General features: G+C 43.1%; 1 long non-coding RNA gene across 1 annotated transcript; it reads right to left on the bottom strand.

The window, feature by feature from the left end:
• Positions 1-12,571: 12,571 nt before the first annotated feature.
• LOC120966729 (uncharacterized) lies at positions 12,572-15,458 on the bottom strand. The gene is made up of 2 exons (XR_005760996.3): positions 14,983-15,458; positions 12,572-13,068 (listed from the first exon to the last, which is right to left on the bottom strand). It is a non-coding gene; the product is annotated as an uncharacterized lncRNA (long non-coding RNA).
• Positions 15,459-15,899: the final 441 nt, after the last annotated feature.

The raw sequence follows: 15,899 nt of genomic DNA, 5'->3' as shown, positions 1-15,899 counted from the left end.
GTAATGAGATTGAACTAGGTATGATGATACCCACGATCGAATCTCGGACAAGTAACATACCGATGACAAAGGGAATGATGTATGTTGTTATGCGGTTTGACCGATAAAGATCTTCGTAGAATATGTAGGAGCCAATATGAGCATACAGGTTCCGCTATTGGTTATTGATCAGAGATATGTCTCGGTCATGTCTACATAGTTCTCGAACCCGTAGGGTCCGCACGCTTAACGTTTGATGACGGTATGTATTATGAGTTATGTGTTTTTGATGACCGAAGTTTGTTCACAATCCCGGATGAGATCGCAGACATGACAAGGAGTCTCGGAATGGTCGAGAGGTAAAGATTCATATATTGAAAGGTTATATAAGGACACCGGAATGGTTTCGAAGAAGATCGGGGATTTTTCGGTGTACCGGGAGGTTACCGGAAACCACCCCCCCCCCCACCCTTGGGAAAGTTAATGGACCTCATGGGCCATACTAGAGAGGAGGAGGCAGCCACAGGAGGTGGCGCCCCCCCCCCCCCAAGCCCAATCCTTCTCCCTCTCCACCTCTTTCCCCTTTCCCCTCCGTTGGAAGGAAGGAGGGGGGGCGAATCCTACCTGGACTGGGAGTCCAAGTAGGACTCCCCCCTTGGCGCGCCCCTCCTAGGCCGCCGGGGGGCACCTCAAAGGCACATCAATTGTTCTTAGCCGTGTGCGGTGCCCCCTCCATGGTTTACCACCTCGGTCATATTGTCGTAGTGCTTAGGCGAAGCCCTGCATGGATCATATCATCAACACCGTCACCACGCCATCGTGCTGACGGAACTCTCCCTCGACCCTCTACTGGATCAAGAGCTCGAGTGACGTCATCGAGCTGAACATGTGCTGAACACGGAGGTGCCATACGTTCGGTACTTGATCGGTTGGATCGTGAAGACATTCGACTACATCAACCGCGTTAACTAAGCGCTTCCGTTTTCGGTCCACGAGGGTACGTGGACACACTCTCCCCTCTCGTTGATATGCTTCTCCTAGATAGATCTTGCGTGTTCATAGGAATTTTTTTGAATTACTACGTTCCCCAACATGTGCCCCTCTCGGAGCACCCCTCTGGTACTTCTCTGGCCCATCCTGGGTGTTCTGATCCATAAAATTTCTTCAAAAAGTTTCGCGGTGTTTGGACTCCGTTTGATATTGATTTCCTGCGAAGTAAAAAACAAGCAAAAAACAGCAACTGGCACTGGGCACTATGTCAATAGGTTAGTCCCAAAAAATGATATAAAGTTGCTATAAAATGATTGTAAAACATCCAAGAATGATAATATAACAACATGGAATAATTATAGATACATTGGAGACGTATCAACGATACCAGTGAATCAATCAGTAGCAACCAGCCTATAAAATCATATCAACCCATCGCACTCCCATCACCCAGAAAAAAGGGCCACCGTGTGATACTATAGCACAAAGCACCACCATGTGATACTATAGCACAAAGCACCACCATGTGATACTATAGCATGAATATAGTCCATGCAACCACCGATGCAAAGTTTTCCCCACATAAATATGTGTCGATTAATCACATCGTGAAAGGCCCACCAAATAACAACATATAAATGAACATAAAACACACTCCATCTCCCCCACCGGCAAAACTAAATATTCCATAAGTTTCAAAAATATAAGGGTATTAGTTTTTTGGGAAGTCAAATTTCATTAACTTTGACCAAGTTCAGAGCCATAAAAATCGACATCCACAATATTATGAAAATTCATTTCATGATTGAATCTAAAAACACCGATTTGATATTATGGATTTTGATATATTTCTCTCCAAATTTGATCAAATTTAAAGAGGTTTGACTTTTCAAAAAATTAATACACCATATATTTTGAAAGAGCGAGTAAAGAAATTTAAAAATCCCAACAACATCAATGATGCAGCAAAGCACGCTCAACACTTCTAGTAATTATCATCTGCCGAAATGAAATCTATTGGACATTAGGCACCGGTAGCTTCATGTTGAAGAAAAGTAAGTAAGTAAGTATGTATCTATGTATGTATGTATGTATGTATGTATGTATGTATGTATGTATGTATGTCAACTACGCAATTTTATTCTTGTAGACTCGTGTTGGGTCTCCAAGCGCAGAGTTTTGTAGGACAGTAGCAATTTTCCCTCAAGTGGATGACCTAAGGTTTATCAATCCGTGGAAGGTGTAGGATGAAGATGGTCTCTCTCAAATAACCCTGCAACCAAATACAGGAAATCTCTTCTGTCCCCAATGACGGTGTCCTGGACTAGGGGGTACTCACCACGTCGTCTCCCGATCTCTTGGATTGGACCGATGACCCCTATGGCCGTTTATTCATGGGCCAGTTCGGACAACCCATGCCGCATACAAGGGAGATCCCACAAGACTTGGCGCCCAAGACGAGGACTCTCCTAAACCCTAGGCATCTGGTGTGTTATATAAACCGAGGCCAGGCTATTCAATAGACAATCTCTCATATTCATTACTACAATCTCGTGGTAGATATGTATACTCTGTACTACACCCATATGAATACAATCAAAAGCAGCATGTAGGGTATTATCTCCTCGAGAGAGCCCGAAGCTGGGTAAAATCCCGTGTCCATGTTACCATCGCTCGAAGACGCCTAGCTTAGGACCCCTACTACAAGATATGCCGGATATTGAATCGACATTGGTGCTTTCATGGAGAGCCTGCTGGGCGTTCACCCCGGTTCGATGGGTTTCTCATCTACATCAGTTCTGACCTCCTTGATCGAGATCAAGAGAAATTTTACCGGCGGCATGAACCAGGTGATATTCCTCTGATTAGATCGTTCTGCGATGAATAATTTATTTCAAACCTTGCTGCTGGCTTGCACTAATTCTTCGCAAATCGAAAGCTTAGGTGGCCGCGTCCATGATAGGTGTGCGCGACCGCTTCCTAACAGTCCAGTCACGGACGCGTGGATTACCATGCAGTAGTGACCGGCTAGCCGCAAAGTGTGCAAGGGCACCAGCCGAACACTAGACAACTAGTGGTCAAATCTGGGATGATGCGCCGCCAATTTTTTCCTCCACCAGCCGGAGTCCTAGGCCAAGTCCCCTGGCCGATGTCCATCTACTAGCTTTGTCCCCGTGAAAAAGAATTTACTCCATATGAAGCATTAGGGAATGTAATCAATTTGTTAATTGGTACTATTAGTTTAATATAGCACGGTCTTTGGGGTTTAATCATTTGAATAGTACATCTTGCTTTGCTTGCTCACATGAAGGCTGAATCTAACACTACTCGATTTTGGCTCTTCCTTAACAATTGATGTTGCAAATTCCTCGCCGGAGTCTGTCTGTCTTAACTAATTCGGCTGCCGTACAAGAGCAATCAACTCTTCACCGAACTCCAACTGCTACATGATGCGTAAACGCAGGCTGTTCGATTCACCGCAACCACGCATGATAATCCTAGGTTATATTTTTCCTAACTATCCGTTTACAATACAAAATATTTTTCTCCGTCGGTTTGCACTGCATTATTTTTGCAGAGATATTCTACCGACGCTTGTACATGCTGTCGATCTGGCCAGCCTCTCACCGTGACCCAGGCCGGCCGACCTGTGTTGACGTCTCCACACCACCGCTCCGTCGTGCCATCAAATCGACCTCCGTTCAGGCCACATCCCTTTAATAAGTTGTTTTGCATAAATTAATTATGCCCATTTTTTTTTTCTAATTTATATGTATTATTTGTTATTATTTTGGGACTGCACTATTTTACATGTGCAGGTAATCGACTTTGACTGTGTCACGCGGCCGCCTCGGCACGCCGACGTCGTCGTCCCGCCTCCGATGATGAAAGCGTGCTAGTCTGATCTGGCCACCTCTCACGCTGGCGCTCTAGAACACTTCGGTGCAGTTTTTTTTATTCCTCTGGCTTCATCCGGAGTATATGCTTAGGTCGGGAAAGCGCACGCAGAGCAGAGTACACTCCGGCACGGGCAGCAGCCATCCAGGCACTGTTTTTAAGTCTGACGGACGCCGTATCTGCAATCGGACATGCCCTATAAAAATACGTCGTCACTTCTCCGTCTTCATCGACCTTGGCGACAGGCCATATTTCTTTCACTATATACATCCTTAAATCAATCAAGTAGAAGGAAATTATTATTATTTGTTATTGTCTTTCGCTTGCGCTATCTAATACGTGCAGGTAGTCACCTCGGCTGGACTGGGGGCCTCATCGATACCTCATTAACCCACGCCGGGGACTTCGGCGTCATACTGCCGGCCTGATCCGTCACCTTAGTCGGACTGGGGGTTACACCTCGCCACGTTGGCCGTGCTTCGTCGTCACTTCGGAGTGCCGAGCTCTTCGCTCCGCCACCTTGAGACCGGCTTGGGGCTGGGACCTTGTCCCGCATCAAGCTCGGACTGCGCCATCAATGTCGAACACATTAACCAGCTAAGTCGCTTTAATGCTCAAAGTTTTAAATTTTTAAATTTTGTTCGGTTCAACCAAGCATTATACCTTTTTGGCAAAAAGTTGTTTGTGAGCAAATTCCTTGTCATAACTTTGTTTGTGACACTCAAATTCAAATACCCCGTTTACTTGGTGGTTTCCTTTATGAAGCCTTTGCTCTTGCATATGATTATACTTGTATGGCTTCGTTCCTTGTTCGTGTATTACGCCACAATATGCACCATGTTGACTTAAGTGTTCCGCAAGCTGGGTTGCCTTGCTCCTATGTTTACCCCTACGTTCCCGATTGTTCGGCTAGGGAGTAAAGGGAGCACCTGTGTGATTGTCATGATCGGGTCATCCGAGCTCGGACCTCAGATTGGGTGAAGCCGAAAGTTAGCGCTCTTATTGTTTTCAACTATGGTCGGCACACAACGGAACTCATGAGTACAAAAAATCTATTGCACAAGTCTCATAGTAACAATGAGCAACCGAAGAAAGGTATCGGTGGGGGTACTATTTTCTTCGAAGATGCTTATTACACTTCGTCAGTAATATAGCATAAGTTCCCTAAGCGCGCTTTGTCTGTTACAGCCTTATGGCCTGATTGCCTGGTTATCGAAAACACCGTCGATATTCTCGACAGGTGGAGTACATAACACTTTTCGGCCCTTGACCGAAGAGGGAGAAGCCGACGGTCGGTTAAGATGCGTTTAAAGTTCGGGTGAACACAGATATGAAATTAGTACTTCGGTCATACAAGCATTATACATAAAACTCTTTTACCCAAGTCACTTGGGGGCTCTTAAATTTGCATTAGCCGTTTTACAATAATTTTTTCTTCTTTGTCGTTGCAAAGTCTTTTTCTGTCACTCCTTTTTCGACGCGAGTGTTTCGTCAATAGCCGGGTAGCCTGATTTCTCTCTCAAGCCGCTCGAGTTTTAGTTCGCTAAACTGGCCTAACGAGAACACTCCGCCATCGGGATAGGGAGGTTGAAGCTCAAGGCTGACCCGCTTGAAGTCTTGAGATAGGATGTGTCATGTTAAAACATGACAGGAGCACTTTTCTTTCTCTAAGACCAATTTTTTGGATTGGCACCGAACACTTGATCTAGCTCGGATGTCAAGTTTTTCCTGAGGTTTTTTGGTTTTCCAAGCCTATGGCACTTCTAAATAATTTGTGTGTTTCCAGCATAAGTCTCGCAGTGCAACACCGGACACCTTTAGAGATTCAGCAAAAACATTCTCAGATATTGCTACATATGCATTGGTTTCGAATTGTGTCTTCGGTCAATAGTTGGGTTGCTCGGCTCCTGTGCTTGCCGCCTACATTCCGCTTTGTTCGGCTAGGTGCGCAAAGGGAGAACCATTGCGATTGTGCTTCCAGCTAGCATGGTTAAGCGCCTCAGTAGAGAAAGCCGAAAACTGACTGTCACAATAAGCGTAAACTGGTCAGCGATTCGATGACCGTATTAAACTATAAAGATCGATAGAGGTCACCCCGTGTTAAATGACGGTCCATTCATAACATTGGCCGAAGTGTTTACAGCTTTACCTCGACTGTCGCCGAACACTAACCAGGGGCTAGTAACTGGCCTCCCAACTTTAAGCTCCTATGACTAAGTGAAAGTTATAAAGTCCGCATATCTGATTGCCTCGTTTCTGCTAACACAACCGCCTCCGGGCACCGAGACGTCGGCTAAGGGTTGTTTTGTTATTGCGGAAACACCCTGCGTAGTATCTACAAAGGGGTAGAAGCCGACGATGGGCCACTTTCAACCGATAAACGGTGGCAATGGAGTCAACATAACTATATATCATCAGTGTTTATATTCAGTATACAAGCGCTGCCTTCCGTAAATATCATTATAAAGCCATAAATATGCATCAATTTGACTTAAGATTTTGGCCAAGCTGGGTTGCCTGGCTCCTGTGCTTACCCCTACATTCCCGATTGTTCAGCTAGGCGGTAAAGGGAGCACCTCTGTGATTGTTACTACCGGGTCATCCGAGTTAGTACCTCAGACTGGGTGAAGCCGAAAGCTAGCGATCTTAAAGGATATAATTGGTCGGCAACGACGGAAGTGAAAATTTAGGTTCTTTAAAGATCACATAATTCGGGAACTTTTCCCAAACTAAATCTTCAATATTTTGCTCCCACATTGATCGGAGCTGAGGTTTCATGATCATGCTTAGCATGACAACCCAAAGAAAGGAACCAATAGCGGGACTATTTTCTTTGAAAGATATTTCTTATGTTAAAAAGTAATATAATATATCTCTCCGTGTACCTTTGTTTATAAAACCGTATGGCCGGATTGCCTTGTTTGTCGTAAAACTTTGCCCTTGTAAAGGCTTTATAAAGTAGGAAAACCACTCCTCGGGTGCTGGCTGTGGAGGTTGAAGCTGATGGTCGGTCAACGAAGTGTTTTGTACAATGCGGATCCGAGCATTAATGATGTAAAGTACTTGGATACATAGAATCATTACACATAATTTGTGATTTTACTCTGGATATCGATCCTTAATTCGGCCACCCGTGCCCACATTAAGGCTCGGAGGCTACTTGGCTTCGTGCTTATCATTTACAAATATTAAAGGGGCACATCGATCCCCTGATCTGGTGTTGCCATACGACCAGTGTCTCGGGGGCTACTGCATTGCCTATTCATTGCAGAAAATCCAAAGGGCTCAGTGTTCGGCTTGATCGAACTATGGGCAAACGCGTCTTCGGACAACAATAGGCACCATCTGGGACCTATCCGGCATCAAGCTAATATATCACGACGACTTCTCACTACCCAGTCTCAAGGGCATGTTCGCCGATCACTATTTCCCCTAATATATTACACCGCGTTTCTATTCCCAAGTATGCCGCCGAGCTGGGAATTGATCCTCAGGCCGATTTCACTAATCGACCTGAGTCTCAGGTGCTATTGGGGTCAGCGGTTTGATTTTATCCTTCAGGTGCATCTCGGATTTTAGGCCGACACACACCTTGAGGGCTACTGGCTATATATCTCGTCAATAAATTAATTGCGTCAATTGGAAATAAAATCCGCAAACAATCAGCTCATGACCGAGGTGCTGAACCACCTCGAAAGCATTTCGGGATATAGCTCAGATGCAAGTGGCTGGCTCCATAGGGGGCATTTCCGGCATTAAGCTCGGCTGAACTCCTTCAACTTTTTTGAACCAAGGTGATCTATGACACCTCGGATATAGTCCGGTGTTGGAGCTTGGACATAGTCCGGCGTTGGAGCTTGGACATAGTCCGGTGTTGGAGCTTGGATATAGTCCGGCGTTGGAGCTCGGATACAGTCCGGCGTTGGTGCTCGGCTGCAAAAGATACCTCCAATGTAGTCTGGCATTGGAGCTCGGATGCAAGAGGACACTGCTGCACGGGAACAACTTCAAACCCGAGGCGTGGCATACAAATAACAAGGCATTGATAAAGGCCGAAGACTTAAAGGGCTCCTCGGATACCCGACGTATAAACTCTTCAGATTTAGCTCGGCAATCCTCAAGATAGATGATGGGAAGATTTGTTGAACCAGTTTTCAAGACCGACGACCGAAGACAAAGAGCAGTTCGAAAGAACCAAGGAGCGTCCCCAACTTGAAGACCGGTTCAGGGGGCTACTGACGGTGTCCTGGATTAGGGGGTACTCACCATGTCGTCTCCCGGTCTCTTGGATTGGGCCGAGGACCCCCATGGCCGTTTATTCATGGGCCAGTTTGGACAACCCATGCCGCATACAAGGGAGATCCCACAAGACTTGGCGCCCAAGACGAAGACTCTCCTAAACCCTAGGCCTCTGGTGTGTGTTATATAAACCGAGGCCAGGCTATTCAATAGACAATCTCTCATATTCATTACTACAATCTCATGGTAGATACGTATACTCTGTACTACACCCATATGAATACAATCAAAAGCAGCATGTAGGGTATTATCTCCTCGAGAGAGCCCGAAGCAGGGTAAAATCCCGTGTCCATGTTACCATCGCTCCAAGACGCCTAGCTTAGGACCCCTACTACGAGATACGCCGGATATTGAACCGACACCCAACACACCCAATACAATGACAAATTATATATGTGCACTAGTTCGGTGAAGAGAAGGTGATAAAAGTGTAATATTGATGGTAGAAATATATATTTATAATCTGAATAAATAAAAATAGCAAGGTAGCAATCGATAAAAGTGAGCACAAACGGTATTGCAATGCTTGAAAACAAGACCTAGGGTTCGTACTTTCGCTAGTACAATCTCTCAACAGTGCTAATATAATTGGATCATATAACCATCCCTCAACGTGCGATGAAGAATCACTCCAAAGTTCCTATCTAGCGGAGAACATAAGAATAAATTGTTTGTAGGGTACAAAACAACCTCAAAGCTATTCTTTATGTTTGATCTATTCAAGAGTTCGTACTAAAATAACATAAAGTTATTCTTTCCGTTCGATCTATCCTAGAGTTCGTACTAAAATAACACCAAAGCAAATTCATATTCATAATACTCAATCCAACACCAAGAACTTCAAAGAATGCCCCAAGATTTCTACCGGAGAACAAAGACAAGAATGTGCATCAACCCCTGTGCATAGATTACCCCAATGTCACCTTGGGAATCCGCGAGTTGAGTGCCAAAACATATATCAAGTGAATCAATACGATACCCCATTGTCACCACGAGTATTCAATTGCAAGACATATATCAAGTGTTCTCAAATCCATAAAAGTATTCAATCCAATAACAACGAAATCTCAAAGGAAACCTTAATTCATCACAACAAGATAGAGAGGGGAAAACACCATATGATCTAGCTATATTAACAAAGCCCCCTCGATACATCAAGATCGTGCCATCTCAAGAACACGAGAGAGAGAGAGAGAGAGAGAGAGAGAGAGAGAGATTAAACACATAGGTACTGGTACAAACACTCAGCCCCGAGGGTGGACTACTCCCTCCTCATCATGGTGGCCGCCGGGATGATGAAGATGGCCACCAGAGATGATTCCCCGCCCCCTCCGGCAGGGTGTCGGAATGTGGTCTAGATTGGTTTTCGGTGCCTACAGAGCCTTGCGGCGGTGGAACTTCTGATCTAGGTTAACCCCGAGGGTTTTCGAAATATTTGTGAATTTATAGGGTAAAGAGGGGGTGCGGAAGGCCACCGAGGTGGGCACTATATTTATGAATTTTAAAAATATTCGTGAATATAATAATTATTAACAAATTCAAACTAATGTTCAGAGGTTCTAAAAGATTGTTGAATTCTAAAATGTACCTGAATTAAAAAATCAAGAATTCTAAAATAGTGCACATATTTTTAAATGTACATGAGTTGAATAAATATCTTTATAAGTATGAAAATATTTCATGAATTTAAAAATTATTCACAAAATTCTTTATTTGTTTATAAATTTTAGAAAATATTCACGGTTTTGAAAATTGTTCATGAATTTAGAAAATTATCCCTGCCTCTACAAAATATATAGAAGACAAAACAACAAAAAAGGAAAAAAGAAAAATAGGTTTTTAAAAAATATAGACTAGTGGATAAAACATAGGAAAGATAAAAAACAAAAATAGGTTGAGGAATCTTCTAGAATGTCCCCAAAGTTGGGAAACCCACGCTGTTTTTCTAAATTCCCTAGCATTTTTAATTTGCGCAATTGTTTTTAAATGAGAACATTTTTAAACACTGATTTTTAAATCAAAACAAGGTTTTTTCTTGAAAAATCCGGAATATATTTCGAGAATGAATTTGTTTTAAATTTATGAGAGCATTTTTTTGACATTCGAAATATTTTTTGACAATCATGAATAGTTTTGAAACTTAACAGATATTGTTTGGAATATGAACATTTTTTAATTTGGAAAGAATATGAAATATAAAACATTACATATAATTTTGAGAAATTCATGAAAAACGTGAACATTTTTTGAATTTTTTATTTTTCTAGAATAAAAGGATATTTTTTTGGAAAAACTAAACATGAAAAAATTAAAAATACACATAAAAAGGAAAGAAAAAGATACAGAACAAACTAAAAAGAAAATAGAAATGAAAAAAATGGAAAAACAAAAAACAAAATAGAAGAAATTAAAATAAAAACCAAAAGTGGGCTGGCCCATCTCTCGCACTCGGGTTATGTCACTGTGAAAAGCCTCGCATATGACTTTGCTGCGTCAAATAGGCGGGTTTTCTTTTCTGTTTGTTTTTCGGTGCTGGGTTTTCCAGATCCCATTTTTTCTATTTTTCACAGTTATTAAAAAAGCTTCAAATTTTATTCCAATTGAAAAAATTGCTCGCATTTTCATAAAGCGTCTAGACATTTTAATAAAATTTAAAAACAAACCATGTCTTTTTAAAAAGTATGTTTTTTTAAAAAAATGTATAGAATTTCAAAAAGTGTTCATATTTTCAAAATTTGTTTGTATTTTCTTAAATAAATGGTGTTTTTAGAAAATGTCCAACCTATGTAAAAAAGTTACTGTTTTAAAAATGTTCGCATTTCAAAAAATGTTCCGGCTCTTTTAAAAAATGTATTTGAGAAAAAAACATAATCCTTGCCCCGCCTCGCTCTCGTCGACGATCGTAGTTCTGTCTTCGTTTGCAGGTTCCAGCTTGTTGCCACCTAATTTCAACACCACCCCCTTGCATCAGATCCCGCACGACGACACCTTGTATCCGGGCGAAACATGCGCCAAATCAGAAATTCCGTGACGATGAAAATGCTCGGGACTTAGTTATAGTAAATTACGAGTACTTACCCTAGCTGTCTCTTGTTGCTCACCCCATGTATGTATGTAGGTGAAAGAGATGTCGGGTCTCCTTTTTACTTGTGCTAATTTAATTTGCAAGTAATTCAGACAAGTGTAGCAAAGCCTATGTAAAGAGGTGGTGAAGTACAATTTGAAGAAATTGTCTAAGTGTGCGCATCAGTCTAATTCTAATAGTCCAATCTTTTTTTAAATGGAGTGTATTAATTATGATGAAAATGAGTGTATTAAAAAAATCTGTATTAGTTCAGACACTCAAAAGTATTAGTGATGCTAAAACCATAGAGTCCCAGAACTGCGAAGCGGAGCCCCGCGGCACAGATGTTGACGATGGAGTTGATGGTCGTAGAGTCAGCGCCTCGACCTCCATTTTAATAAATCACGCGCCATTTCTGCTGCATTTTGCTTGAGAGAGAGAGAGAGAGAGAGAGAGAGAGAGAGAGAGAGTTTCTTCAGAGGAACAGATCGCCGATGATCGTGTTATGTGTAGTCCTAACCCGTGCTCTCAGACTAAGAGAGAGAAGACTAGTGGTTGCGTCCCATGTTTGGAGCCAATCAATAGAATACCATTAGATCGTTGCGTCATTGTCAGTCTGGGAGCGATGCTACACGCACGGGGATGTCTTTTACGGATTCAACGGGGTGTCATGCGTGGAGATTTTGGATTGGATGTAGGGCACCACTAGGCATCAGACTACTGGTAATTTGCATCTATCAGACCAGTCGGAGTCCGTTGGATTGGAAGCAGGACGTTCGTCCGATCTCGTAATTATGCCATGCAAGAAAGTAGTCGCTTTCCATCGCTGATTTACTGGTGCTTCCTAACTGCGTCCGTAACTCTCGTTTCTCTTCGTTTGCATGGTTCTCTCTAGATCAAAAAAGAATAGCGCTCCATAACTACTACTTCCGGAGATCACGTGACTCTCGGTTGTTTGTTTTCACGCCAGGCTAGTTGCTTCCTTAAGAATAGGAAGCAGATGTTGCATCCAAAATTATTTTAATTTGCTTCCAGGAGTTTCATGTGACTTTGCTCCAACATCAAAGAGATTTTCTTCCAGTGTACTGCGAAATTGAACCTGCTTCTGTTTTTCAACAATTTTGCTTCCACGGCGAGCCAAACTTCGTACAATCATTTTTTTTTCTACCTAACGGAAAAAACAGTTCAATCGAATAGAAGACTGATACAACCAAAGAAGACCTTTCATACAAAATGACCATTATCATGAGTACAGGTAACACATGCTTTACACATATTAGGACGGGATTCCAAGAAATACAAATGTGCTCAATTTGCTTTGAACATATAAAAATCATGCTTCCAACACAGCAAAACAATGCTTCATAATCCACAATCAATTTTCTCTCCATGAAGTGTTATGTAGTGTGCTTTCTTTATTTATCATATATGATTCCATGTATATGGTTGCAGGTTTTGGGTTTACTAGCAATTTAATTGCTTTGTACATAGTATATACACTTCATGACTACTATGTCGCACCGCCGCTATGGTCCCTCTGCTCTGCTCCATTCATCCTGTCCAACCTAGCCCTATGACTTCATTTTGTCTGACAAATCTGCCGGTGTCGACATCACGAGCCACAAGAGTCCGGTGAGGAGCAGTGAGGATGGCATCATCGACGGAATAACACTCTTGACCTTTGACAACCGAGTGTGTGTCTTGCTAGCTTGCTTCCAAAACGATGACAAAACATTGGGCAACCGAGATCATCGATCTCACTTTGCACGCCATAGCCACCAACGATAAGCTTGACATGCTCACCATCAGCAAAGAATGATTTTCCGCTCTTGTTAACCCTGTAGAGATTTAGGAAGCATGAGTATTTGGCCCCAAAAAAAGGAAGCATGAGTAGTTTGATTTGGATACAAACATGAGGCCTAAGAAACAATAAAAAATAATGGAATTGAAGCAAACTGAACACAACGTAGAAAGCACAAGTGTGAAGCAAATCTTAGGCAGTGGAGAACCATAACTATGGTGCGTATGAAGCAAACTATGCACCATGAAGAACCACGTGTATGCTACATATTCATGTAATATCAACATAATTTCTACATAGCGGAAGCACATTTTTTTACATGGGGACACAAAAGATTTCCGCATAGTCGTGAAATTTAGGAAGCATGATTTAATCATCGATTAAGTAGATAAATGTAGATACGACTACAAGCACGTATGAGGCATGGAGGCGAAGCAAAACTAAACACAATGTAGAAGCACAAGTTGGACATGTATGAAGCAAACTGGACTCGGTGTAGAAGCGTTGACATGATAAATATGAAGCAAACTGTGTATGCGTAACTACTGTATGTATGAAGCATGGAGATATGAAAGCATGACATGGATGCAATCTCAACATACTTCCTATACGATGAGTAGAGTCAGGATCGGTTGGATGAGTATGGTATGGAGGCCCATGTCAGTATGATTCATCTTAATTGGAAGCATAAAAATTTGAAATTGGAGTTAACTAGATACCAAAAAACATGGAGATGCACGTTTTTGCCATCTACTTTTATTCGTAGTAGAAGCATATATAGTATACTTTGGAATCTGTATATCTAAGAAGCATCAAAATATTGCTCTCTATTATTCATCTAAATTGGAAGCACAAATCTTGCTATGCAAGTCTGGGTGATCTAAACACCGAATCCAATACACAATGGATGGTAAGCACAAATCTTGCTATGCAAGTCTGGGTGATCTAAACACCGAATCCAATACACAATGGATGGTACAAATCAGACCATCCACAGGGAATAAACCACGATGTTAAAAATTATCAGTCGTTGATCCGTCAAAAAGAAGATTCTGATTCCTCAAAAGAAAACTAGGATTGTAGAAATTAAAAGTTACCAAAACTGAGGTACTCACGCATCCGGTTGATCTTCCAGTAAAGCTGGTAATGCAAGAAACGCGGTGGAGAGACGGCCACGGCTGCATGAAACCAGGATGGCACGGCGGCGAGATCATCCGAGGGTCGCATTGAGGAGTGGGGCGGTGCAGCAGATCGGATCTGGGCGGTGCCTTAGGATGGTGTGCTTGTTGGCGTGGTGGGTTGGAAGCACGGCGAGCATGGGATCGAAACAGCGCGGCGCCGTCGGAGGCATTATGAGACGAAGGCATGGAAGCATGTTTCTAGGCGACCGTAGCAAAATGAGTACAATGTAGAAGCACATGGGTATGAAGGTAGGAAAAAAAATCAAAAGTGTGCATTATTCTTGTTAGGTGGAAGCATGAAGTTTTGAAACATAAGCTAAAAAAGATTTCTGTGGATACATAGAACATTATGAGACGAAGGCATGGAAGCATCCATCTAGGCGACCGCAGCAAAATGGGTACAATGTAGAAGCAAAAAATTAAGAAGCTCGGAAATAATGCAAGGGGTGCATTTGTAGTGTTAGGTGGAAGCATCAAATTTTGAAATCTGATGATACATAAAAACAAAAGATTTGCCACCAACTGATGATACATAATTTTGGAATTTGTATACATGAACCAATGACAGAAAATATTCTCTACATTTGCCATATTCATTGGAATACTGAATATTGAAACAATGCAATAGTCACGATTGAAGCATGCATAGCTATGTGTGATCTAAATATGGAAAAACTTCATCAACAGATACATGACCTAACACATGAACTTCATGAGTACTAATCAGATGAGGAATCATCAAATCAAGGGTGATGGAAGCAATACAATACCTTCGATTTCGAGATGCGAGCTTCGAACTGGGTGGGGATGGTGGGGGCGTTTCAATCCACTGCTCTTTCTCCGGCCAGCCGGTGCTATACTCCGGCAACCGATCCAGCCGATTTGTAACCTGCCGACCCACGAATCGCAGTTGAGGATTGGGGGCTCGACCCCCTAATGCCAGGACGGTGCACGTCCCATCTCGCCCAGGGGACGAATCCGTGGAGTGGACGAAGGGGCGGCCGGGTGGCTCGACGACGAGGAGAGAAGGAAGAGCGGGTGGTCGGACCTGGCCGGTGAGCTTGCTGTGCTGCTGGACGAAGCCGGGGAAGGAGGAGCAGGGGGAAAGGGGATTTGGCGAGGCGAGCGAGTTGTGGAGCGCTCGAGGTGGAGGAGTTCCAGACGATGCGGCCGCTTGGAATCTGCGGAATTAGGTGAGGATTACGCGCGGACGTTGCGGGGCTGAGCTCCATGCCGATTGTTTTTTTATTTCCTTATAATTACAAAAGGACAACTCTGGGGCGTTGGATTTCAATTACATAGACGATGCAGGAATGGTCTGACGCTGGAGTCTTACCAGACTATAGATACAAAGCGTTTCCCTTGGATGTAAGGGGTGGGAAGGGGCCCACTCCCCTAAAATCAGGGGGGGAAAGTGTTATAGTTAGGAATATTCTTTGTAAACGCCCGTAAACCTCAAGACCGACTGCGGCAGGAGAAAAAAATATATAATTGAAAACTTATTTTGAATACGAATTCACTGGTATAACTTTTGCTCCCCCCAGCCCTTGCGTCGTCCGTGCCGGGCGACTCGGGGGACCCTACCGCCCCAGCCACCGGCCACCCCTCGCTGACCTTCCTCTCCTCGCCACCGCCGGAGGAGGTCATCCCACGGCGGACGGCGGCGGCGGGGCGCTCCTGCCTGTTT

The sequence above is a fragment of the Aegilops tauschii genome, chromosome 6 (genome assembly GCF_002575655.3).
Source record: "Aegilops tauschii subsp. strangulata cultivar AL8/78 chromosome 6, Aet v6.0, whole genome shotgun sequence".
NCBI lineage: Eukaryota > Viridiplantae > Streptophyta > Magnoliopsida > Poales > Poaceae > Aegilops > Aegilops tauschii.
The sequence above is the reverse complement of the archived record's forward strand: the minus strand, read 5'-3'. Positions and strand labels throughout refer to the sequence as shown.